We start from the raw sequence: 11,414 nt of genomic DNA, 5'->3' as shown, positions 1-11,414 counted from the left end.
AGGGAGAGAGAGGGGGGAGGCAGGTGGGCGGAGGGACAGGGAGACAGAGAGTATGTTCCAGGCACTGTGCTAAGTGCTTTATCATTATCTCATTTGATCCTCACGACAATACCTGGAAGGTAGGTGCTGTCATTATCCCCATTTTACAGATGAGAAAATTGAGACAAATAGAGAAACAGATTTTAAGTGACTTGTCCAGGGTCACACAAGTAGGAAGTGTTTGGGTGAATTTGAACTCTCGTCTTCCTGACTCCAGGCCCAGTGCTCTATCCACTGGACCACCTTGCTGCCCCTAGCTATACCATAATGCCTTGGCACCTGACATAGTTGCATCTCTTCCCTTGAGGCCACTCATCAATGGGATCATATGTTGGGGCTGGAGGCTCAAAGCAATGACTCACTGGCCACATGTCTTTCTGCCTCTCTCTGTACCCTTACGCTGACTCACAAAACCTCCTTGGCCCTTTGGTTTCTCCAGCTGCTGAAAGGGAAAGAACTGTTTACTCTGGGCCGAGTGGGGGTGGGAGTGGGGCCCAAGGAGGGAAGGAATGCTGAAGGTCCATTAGGAATTCTTCCCAGAAGGGGCAGTGAGAAGACCAAGGGTGAAACTTTGGGTTGAATGGGAGCAAGTGTTAGCCTTGTCTTTACAGAATGAACCCTGTAAGGGAAATCCTGTGTGGGGGTGAGGCTGGGGGGGGAGCAGGGGCAAGAAGGGGGCACAGCAACAGCTGGGAGAGGAAAAGGCAAGGATGCAAAAATGAGACGAATCCCTAACCACTCAGCAGTGTCATTCAGCCCGGATTCCAGTATCTCCACAGCACAGGTCCCTAGACCACGAGTTATTTGTCCTGGAAAGGATTCATGGATTCCCACAAAGCCATTGTCCTGCTTCCATTGTAAACAAGCTGTGAGGCTAAAATGGGGCCATGTCATGAAATATCGGTGAGAAACAAATAAATCAAGGGAAAGGGACTAGATTATCAACTAATCCATGCCATATGCCGAGGTGTGGGGAGAGGAACCGAGCGGTGGGGGACGGCAGCTAAGGAGACCTCGCCCTCCTCCAACTTTCTGATGTCAGATTTGGAGTTCTTGTGCTCTGTCCCACACATGATAAGATGAGTCCAAGTGTGCGGAAACCAGCCTCTCTGAGGCCTGGTGTCTCCCCTGACACAAGCCAGCTGGAGTGGGGGGAAAACGGGTGGGCATGATCAGGAGACACAGTTGAGTGACATCAGCTATGTGGAGCCTGAGGAATTGGCTCCAGCCTTTTATCAGCAAGAGGTTTAGAGTTTCCATGAGAGCGCTGGCATTCTGCCCTAGTCTCATATGCTGGAGATGAGGTAGGGGGACACAGTCACCTCCCAGGACATGCACCTAAGAATGCCCTGGGTCCCTCCTCACAAATAAGCTCTTTTGTCATTTGAGAATTCACTCCCTTTCATCAAATCTCCTGGTTATCTAGGGGGAAGATAAAACACTGGGGGTGGGGGTCGTTCTCAGCTTGGTGGATTACCTTCAGCCAATTTTTTTTAATTGAAGACAGATTCTTCTCCGACCAGCCAGGGGAATACAAACCAGTACTGATTGCAGATGGGGTCAAACAAAATATGGAAGGTTAATTTACTTACCACCAAAAGCTCGTGATGCATTCTGAAGTTTTAGACGTCCATCTGCTGGTTCCACAGCCAAGTCACCTTTGAAAGGTGCAGACTCGTGGTCAGAGGCAAAGTAGTGATCTGGGCTGGGCTTTGAGATGTCTCCCTCGCTCCTCCCATCTCAAGCTGAAACTCAAAATGAGCCAATTTGTACAGCACTCCTATCTCGGGTATAAATGCCAGGATTCCTACTGGGCTTCTCCAGCTCAGGTAACTGGTTGGCTGGGGGTCAGATGAATAAAAGTCAAGTCCAGAGCAAACATTCCTGGCTAGGTTGGAGCCTGGCTGGTGTTCTGAAGTACAGATGGCAGTCGATTTTGCCAAAGGCAGCAAACAGCCATCCTGGTTCTCCCAAAGAGCTCCGAGCACTGTAACCCTCAGTCCACAAGTCCTCCAACACTCACCTTCTATGGGAAGCCTGCCCAGACAATTTCAGGCAACACCAATCTCTCACCTTCTAGAATGCCTGTGGCATTTACTATCTTTGGGGCACTTTATTATTTTTTGTCTTGCATTTAAAAAAATCAATTGTTCCCTATATTCAGGCCCAAAGAAAGGACCGACTTTAGAATCCTGAAGTACTGATTTGCAATCCCAGAGGTCCTGAGTTAGAATCCTGACAGCACCAATTACTACTGGTGTGATGTCAGCAGTCACTTTACCCCTTCAAGGCACTGGTCTCCTTATCTGTAAAAGGAGGGGGGAGGGGAACTAGAAAAAAAATTCCAAGGTCCCCTCTATTAATTTATCTATGTGTAGGGGTGGCTAGGTGGCACGGTGAATAGAGTACCAGCCCTGGAGTCAGGAGGACCTGAGTTCAAATCCGACCTCAAACACTTGACACAAAAATAAACCTGTGACCTTGGGCAAGTCACTTAACCCCAATTGCCCTCCACAAAGCAAAAAAATAAAAAGTATCTATGTGTATAAGATGGAGAGTGAAAACTGAAGAGCTCTGCCCAGATCCATTATTTAAGGGGTAGGGGGAAGGAGAGAAGGCGGGGAGGCCGAGGCCTCTACCTAAACACTTTCCACCTGGCTGCTCTGGGCCTTCACAATAGTCAGCAGAAACTGCAAAAAAAAATCCTCCTGCAAGATCAAATCAGCTCTCAAACTCCTAGCACCTTTTGGTCCCTTCCGTCTCTCTGATGGGAGTGGGTGGAGGGTAGATTTGGGAGAGATCCTCTTTTTAAAGATCAGGCCTAGGGCCTCATCATTTGCCACCTGGCCTCAAGACTTCTTCGTCCATACCAGGTAAGGTCCCTTCTCTTCCCCACCTTCTCCTCCCTCTCTGTCACCTTTTCAGCTTTGAAACCTCCTTGAGGATAGGGACCACTCTTTGTCTTTCGTTCTATCCCTAGGGCTTAGCATCACACCTGGTACTGTAGGTGCTTGATAAATGTACCCTTGATTCAATCCTCATGTCTCTTCCAAGAGCTGGGCCATCTGTGGTCGTCTGGATCTTTATCTGGCCACTGGACCCAGATGGCTCCGGAGGAGAAAGTGATGCTGAGGACTTTGCACAGCCCTCCCTCACTTAAATCTAATTCACTTGCAAGTTATGGCATCATCTTCCTGATGTCCTCTTTGAGAGCTAAGGATAAAACACAACCACAGCTACAATCGACTGATTAACGTATCAGCAAGGTATGCTGGTAAATGTTTAACAGTTGACTCTCCAGGAAAAAAAAAAATTCATGACGAACTTTAAAGTTCAGACTGCATTAGTAACATTTTCCCGTCACTTTCTAAGTCTAGACAATCAACAAAACAATAAATCAAGCTCTGATTCGTAGCATTGGCTGATTTCTGAGGTATATATGCTCACACTGATAATTTAACAATCCCAGAGCCAGTGAAACTTGACCCCAGAAAGCCCCAGTTTTTCCCTCTGTGGAATGGTGAGTCCCTGATGTTTTGGGCCTTATTTTTATCATCACCATGCCTGGCCTGCAGTAGGTACTCAATAGTAAATGGCTGATGAGTTTAGAACTGTTGCCTTTCATTCTCCTGTCACCCTTAGAAGGTCTGGGGTCAGCAATCCCCATCCCCTAGGACACTGGCTGCGAAATCCTGATTATCATTACTTGTTGAAAAACCTAAGGCTGAAGGAAGCCTTGCTCTCTCGAATGGGTAGCATTCAAGAAGCATAAGTGGACAGTTACACGTTAACAGGTGCATAAGCAAAGATCACCTCCACCTTACATGAATCCTCTCTCCCTGTAGAGGACCACAGGCCAGTGGGACTCTGACCCTGATGGCTGAATAAACCCTCTCAGCTATAGAGCCTGCTACAGGTCCTGGATTGGCTCCCCATCCCCCAGGAAGGAGCTCAAACACACAGGTGTGAGGATTATATCCTAGAGATAAGTGTGGTTTACACCCACCTCCTGGGAACAAAGAAGTATGCAGTGTCCTCAGGGCAAAACAATTCGGAAGAGTCCTATAAAAAATTGTACAGGGAGAATTTCCATCATTTCCGGGAGTCCCCTCTCTTTTTTATGTACCCTCTCCCAGCCTCTGGTAAGTGATTCTTTCTCAGCCCTGCTGTGGGACTGCAGGGCTCCCTACATCTCTCAGTGGTCTTGGCTGAGCTAAGGGACACTTAAGTTGGATTTGAGCAGGGGTCCACAGCTTGCTGATCTGGGCAGGAAGTACAAAGGCTATCCCAAAAAAGGAAGTGGGATTCAGAGCCATCCTTAAGAGGTATAATGTTTACTGAATGAATGAATGATCATAAGGCTGGAGTAAACTCCCCCATGTACTACCCTCTCCTGCTGGGATTTTTATGTAGTAAGGGGTAGCTAGGTGGGACAGTGGATAGAGTACTGGGCCTAGAGTCAGGAAAACTCAATGGTTTTTTTCTGCTTTTTTTTGGGGGGGGGGGGGAGGGCATGGCAAATGGGGTTAAGTGACTTGCCCAAGGTCACAGGGCTAGTAAGTGTTAAGTGTCTGAGTCTGGATTTGAAGTCAGGTCCTCCTGACTCCAAGGCTGGTGCTCTATTCACTATGACATCTAGCAACCCCAAAATTCAACTTTTGAGTTCAAATCCGGCCTCAGATACTTACTAGCTGTTCAACTTTGTGCTTTTTACTTAACCATGTTGGCCTCAGTTTCCTCATCTGTAAGCAGAGCTAGAGAAGGAAATAGCAAACTGCTTCAGTATCTTTGCCAAGAAAATACCAAATGGGGTCACAAAGAGTTGGACACAACTGAAAAATGACTGAACAATAATAGTATTTCCTAAACTTTCTGAGGCCACGGGCCCTCTTCCATTAAAAAAAAAAGTTTTATTAATGTTTCTTCCTTTTATTTATATAGCACTGAGTTTTGAATATGTACACTGTGTCTCTGAATATCCCCATTCAGAGATCCTTCTCCTGTAACAAAAAATGAAATTAAAAATCACACAGTTCAATCAAAACCAGCCAGCACAAAGGCCAGGTCTCATACCATAGGTAGCTGCCCATATCCATGGTTTCCACCAACCTTTTCAACAGAAGGAAGCAAGTGTATTGTCTCATCTTTAAGTCCAATGTTAGTAGTTACAACTACACAGCACTGTTATGTTTTAGGCTTCTAATGTCCTTGCCCCCTTCTGTTAGGATCCATTCAGGAAGGGCAAAACAACCAGAATGAACTGGTTTTCCTTGCCCGGATTGCCAAGGGCCACAGGGGTCTCATGACCAGGACTTGCTACTCATAGTACCTCTTTCCCCCTCCCCTCCTAAAAGTATAAAGAACCTTTCATGGGTCTCTTGGCTGGGAAGTCCATTATGCTCTGAATTATGGGACATCCCTCAGAGTGGCAGCTTCGCTACCCTGGTATCTCAATTAAAGATGCTTTATTCCTCAACTCATGACTTTGATTTATATCAGAACTTGACATTAACTAGGTTGTGCTCCTGGGAGACTAGGAAGATGGTGGTAATAGAAAAGTGAGGAAGAGAAGGAGGTTTGGGGGGATGCATCATGAGTTCAGTTTTGGACATGTTAAGTTTAACATATCTATGGGACATCCAGTTTGAGATGTCCAATAGGCAGTTGGAGCTTTGAGTCTGGAAGACAGGGGAGAGGTTAGGGTTGGCTAAATAGATTTAAGAATCATCTGCTTAGAAATGATCATTGAATCCATGGAACCGATGCGATCACCAAGAGAAATAGTATAGGGGAAGAAGGATGAACATGCCCTGGATTAAGAGCCAGCAAAGCAAATTGAGGAGAGGAAGGAGGAGAACCAGGGAGAATAGTGTCATAACCTAGAGAAAAGAGAGTATCGAGGAGAAAAGCACGGCTGATCGATCATGTCAAAGACTGCAGAGAGGTCAAGAAGAATGAAGATCATTAAATCTGCCAATTAAGAGATCACTGGTAACTTTTGACAGAGTAGTTTTCATTGAATCATGAAGTCAGAAGCCAGGTTTAAGAGTTAGAGAGTGAAAGGAAATGCAGGTATCAATTATGGAGGTATTTAAATGGAGTTGCCTAATTGTAAGAAGATTAGAGATTTAGAGAGCCAAAACTGAACTGATGTTGGGCATAACAGTGCACCTTGGGGAAAAATGGGAAATCGATGAGTTTTGGAAACAAACCATAAGACTTTCATGAAGGCATCATAAAGTAGTGATGGGGGAGACTTCAATTATCCAACCATCTGATGATGCTCTCTTTCTGCCAAAAGTACTACAGCTAATAATTTTTTTGGCTTGCCTTAATGAAAATTTCACTCTTAGAAAGGTAGAAGAAATGACAACATAAGTTGGAGAACATTCAGAAGAGGGAGTCCAGAATGGTGAAAAGCTTGAGTGCCACAATACCTGAGGATCAATCAAAGGAATGGAGAATTTTTAACTTGGATAAGGTTTACAAGGGGTATGACAATAATATCAATTATTTAAAAACATATTACATCCAAGGGGGATTAGAATTGTTTTGCTTGGTACCCAGAGAGCGGATCTAAGAAGGATGAGGGACAGTTATAGGGTAGTCTCTTTAGGTTTGACATTAAGGTTAAATTTCCTGATTTAGAGCCATCCTAAAGTGAAATGGGTTAATTTGACACATGGTGGTTCATTCTCATTGGAATTCTCTAAACAAAGACTGAATGACCACCTTTGAGATACGTCGTAGGGGAGAGTTTTTTCTAGGAGTTCAGCTGTGAAAAAGAGAGATTTAGGACAATAGCTTGAGGAAGTTTTTAGGGACAAGTTAAAAGTTTTTAAACGTAGGGCAGATGTGGGTATGTTGGTAGAGCAGAAATGATCAAATGATCCAGGGGTGCAGAATCATAGAGCTGAGAAAGGGACCTCAGAGATCACTTAATTCAATGTTCCCCAACTAGCCATAGAATCACATCTTTATGAAATTCAAAACTGCTACCCTAGGTGGTCTAAAATACCCTGAAGGTTAAAGGGAGGTGGGGAGAGAAATTTGAAATATAATTTCATCAAGACGAAATTGAGCCTGTTTTCATATTCCTCACAAACACAAGAGTATTACACACACACACACACACACACACACGTATGTATATGTGTATGAGTATGTATGTGTATATGTGCAATTTCATTTTTCAGAAGGAAAATATCACCAGAAATAAAATTTTCTCATGGAACTCCAATTCACATCATATTACAAAGCTCCCTTAGAGCTTTTTGGGGAAGTATTCTTTCTATATTTTAGATGCTTTTATTGTGGTCCTGTCTAGAGAAAGGAGATGAATTAGATTACCTCTCAGTCACAGTCACTCAAAAGATTATGATTTTATATGCTTTTGACATGAAGAGATGTTATTGTAAAATCATAGAGTGAAAAGAGATTATCTAGTTTAACACCCTCATTTTACAGAAGAAGAAACTAGTTAAGTAAATTGCCCAACATCATACAGGTAGAAGGTCAGAGATTGATTGAAACTCAGATCCTCTGAACAGATGCAATCCAAACCCAGGACCTCTGGACTACAAATCTAGGGTTCTCTCACTCCCTGTCGAGTCTTTCAAGATGTCCCAATGAGGCTCTTCCTTTACTTGGAATCTCACCTCTGGGAATATTTACCTCCCCACTTTTTCCTTATATTAAGGCAAACACTAATTCACCTAGTCTTACTTTCTACATTTTGTTGTTGGATTTGCATAACAAGGTGTGGAATAGGAATATACCTTATAATGCCATTACAATTGTTTACTATGTCCTTGGCACTCTGCTAGTTAGGGGATATAGGAAATTTGGATGACTTGGTCTCTGCCCTCAAGGAGTTTACAGTCTTAGTAGGAGTCCTAGATAACAAGGACTTGGCATTTGAGCTGGACTTTATAAGATGGGTAGGAATTCAACTGGGCAGCTAGGTAGTACAGTGGATAGAATGCTGGGTCTGGAGTCAGGAAGACTCATCTTCCCAAGTTCAAATCTGACCTTAGGTACTTCCTAGCCGTGTGGCCATGCGCAAGTCACTTTATCCTGTTGGCCTCAGTTTCCTCATCTGTAAAATGAGCTGGAGAAGGAAATAGCAAACCACTCTAGCATCTTTAACGAGAAAACCCCAAATGGGGTCACAAAGTTGGACAAGACATGAAAACTACCACATGCAACAAGGAATTCAACAGGCAAAGATGAGAAATATGGATATCCCAGGCATTGGTCACAACTTGAACAAAAGTCACTGGGGGCATGAAGACAGAGAGTAATCTCAGATGGAGAACAGAGTTCCTGGAAAGGAATAAAATGACATAAAACTGAAACTATAGAGCAGATTTCATTGGATAATAAATCTAGAGATAGAAGGCCCCTCAGAGGCCCTATCATCTATGGATAAGGAAAGTGAAGCCTGGGGAGGATATATGACTTTCACAAGGTCACACAGGTAGTAATCATTAGAGGCAGGATTTGAACCCAGGTCCTCTGCTTCCAGATAGGCATCATGCCCAAAATGGGTGGTGATCCCCTGAAAGAGACAATTCCATTCATTTAAGTACAGGGAAACTTGTGGGAGAAGGAAGTAGAGGAAGGAAAGATGGGCCACAGAGATCTCCTTCCTCCTTTCAAAGTTGGGGCCTGCCTTCCTCTGTCTGGCCAGGAACCCTGAGGGTCTCACCCTCCCGGTTCGATTTTTCTTTTATTAAAGGGGCCATTCCTTGAGTAACTACTTAAAGAGGCCTATTCTCTGAATGGGTGTTATCTCACTCGAAGTGAGAGAACCTGAAAAGCCTTAGCCTAAAAGGGCCAGAGTCTCCCATTGCATCCTGGGTCACCTCCAGTCATCCTGATGAATATCTGGCCACTGGACCAGATGGCTCTGGAGGAGAAAGTGAGGCCAGTGACCTTACACAGCCCTCCCTCACTCAAATCAAAGTCAACTGCAAGTCATCAAGAACAAACATAATTTCCCCTAAGTCTTCTAGCCAGTCAAGAGTCACATCTCCTTAAAGGTTTGTGATGTAATAAGGTATACTTTCTCCTGAACCACACTATTTCTCATTATACACTACTGCTTAAGAATGAAAATGAAGCGTTTTTAAAAAATTGTAATTTACTATGTGATAAACACAGGAGTATTGAAGAATAGTGTCTTACCTAATAATAATAGCATTTATACAGCACTGTACGGTTTACGAAACACTTTTCTATAAGTTATCTCCTTTTACCTTAAAATAACTTAGCAAGGTAGATACTATCATTATGTCCATTTTACAGATGAGGAAGCTGAGGCAGACAGAAGTTAAGTAACTCATCTACTGAGTGTCTGAGAATGGATTTGAATTCAAGTTTTCCTGACTCCAGGTCCAGGCTTTATGCACTGGCTACCTAGCAGCCTCTAGGTAATTATCTAGTTAATAAAATAGTCTGCCTGAAAAGTTATGATATCTCTTTATAGGAAGGATTCTCTTTCAAAGAAAAGAAAAATCCACTTAATACAAACTTTGTCAATCAAAAAGCTTTCTTTGATGACCCAGATTCCCACCAATTTTTCACATATGTAAATGAGGTTTTAGTTTTGGAAATAACATTCAAGGGGTGGCTAGGTGGCTCAGTGAATAGAGCACTGGCCCTGGAGTCAGGAGGACCTGAGTTCAAATCCAGCCTCAGACACTTAACACTTACAAGCCATGTGACCTGGGCAAGTCACTTAACCCCAGTTACCCTGCCTTCCCCCCTCCAAAAAGCAAAAAAAAAAAAAAAAAAAAAGAGAGAGAGAGAGAGAGAAAATAACATTCCAAACAAAAAGTTCTAGATATTCTGGATATTCACTGGGGGTGAGGGGTGGGTAAAAGCAATATAAACTCTCTAATAAAAATGGGGCAACCCTTTCAGAATCTGTGCTGAGCACTAATATTGCCACTTTCTCCACTGTGACAAAGGTTTGAAGCATCTCTCTCCCTAGCTTCAGCAGTGATATGTGTAGCATTAATGAACACTATTACCTGTTTATAGAACAAATCTATACCATTTGCTTTTTAGATAAAAGGGACTGCTGGGGTGAAATTTATCAGGGATAGGTCTGAGACCAGTAATTTGATTAGTATAAGGAACTCCCAGGTGAAGAAACTTTTTCTACCAATGTAGGTCAGATTCTTTTTTGGCAATTTATAGTCTAGAAAGCTGTCTAGGGCACTAAGAGGCTTGTGTCAGGTTTTCCTGGCTCCCAGGCCAACTTTCTAACTACCCTCAGGTTGCCTCCTTAAAAATTCTATCATGAAGGCTTAAAATTGATTGATGAGAGCGAGTTGCAACTTTTTATTGTTCCGTCTTACCTTCTGACTATATTTAAGGTAAGATAAAACTTCCCAATCATTGTTTGTTGTTGTTCAATCATGTCTGACTTCCTGTGACTCCATATGGGATTTTATTGGCAAAGATACTGGAGTGGTTTGCCATTTCCCTCTCTAGCTTATTTTATAGATGAGGAAACTGAAGCAAACAGGGTTAAGTGACTTCCCCATGGTCACACAACTAGTAAGTGTCTGAGGCCAAATTTGAACTCAGCAAGATAAGTATTCCTAACTCTAGGCCCAGCGTTCTATCCACTGTGCCACCTAGCAGCCTGTCCCCCCTACCCTACAATGTGGCAGCCAAGTGGATTCAATGGATAGAGTACAGGACCTGCAGGCAGGAAGACTTGAATTCAAATCCAACCTCAGATTCTTGCCACTTGTGACCCTGGAAAAGTCATTTAACCTCTATCTGCCTCAGTTTCCTCACCTGTAAAATGGGGGTGATAATAATAGCATCCATCTCCCACAGTTGTTGTGATAAAAGGAGATGTCTGTAGAGCACTTTGTAAAATGCAAGTTGTTATTAATTGCTGTCCGTTTCCTAATGAGCACTGATTTTTCTGATCCAATAAGGGACCTTGTCTATCTCCATTATGAAGAATCTCTTACATTTTGAGAAGAATACATCGTTAGATTAAAAAGCTCATAAAGGTACCATAGGAAGGAGTGGGTCAAAGTCAGAGGCAGCCAAGGTGATTGTCAAAGTCTGATCAGTTTGGGTCACCTAAGTTCCTTTGCTCCCTCTAGTGGAAGATGCTGGAAGTGTCTTCCATTGAATGAAGCTTTGGGGTGTAGTGAAAGAAATACTGGCTTTGGAGTCAGAAGACCTGGGTTTGAATCCTGCTTCTGCCAGGATTTTTTTTTCTTTTTTCTTTTCTTTACCTTTGCTTTTCCTTCCCCTTCCCCTCCCTTTCCCCTTCACTCTCCCCTTCCTTTTCTTTTTCTTTCTTTCTTTCTTTCTTTCTTTCTTTCTTTCTTTCTTTCTTT

At 43.3% G+C, this 11,414-nt stretch overlaps 1 protein-coding gene across 1 annotated transcript in view; it reads right to left on the bottom strand.

The window, feature by feature from the left end:
* Positions 1-4,417, bottom strand: part of LOC138172676 (rho GTPase-activating protein 7-like) — a 126,400-nt gene extending 121,983 nt beyond the window's left edge. The window contains exon 1 of the mRNA XM_069102403.1: positions 4,412-4,417. The gene's annotated coding sequence lies outside the window, so the exon portion shown is untranslated. The remainder of the gene's footprint in view (positions 1-4,411) is intronic.
* Between the last annotated feature and the right edge of the window lie 6,997 nt (positions 4,418-11,414).

The sequence above is a fragment of the Petaurus breviceps genome, unplaced genomic scaffold (assembly GCF_028583685.1).
Source record: "Petaurus breviceps papuanus isolate PSGF00001 unplaced genomic scaffold, PetGlider_PUasm1.0 551, whole genome shotgun sequence".
NCBI classification, from domain to species: Eukaryota; Metazoa; Chordata; class Mammalia; order Diprotodontia; family Petauridae; genus Petaurus; species Petaurus breviceps.
Note: the sequence above shows the minus strand (reverse complement) of the source record. Positions and strands in the feature narration are given on the sequence as shown.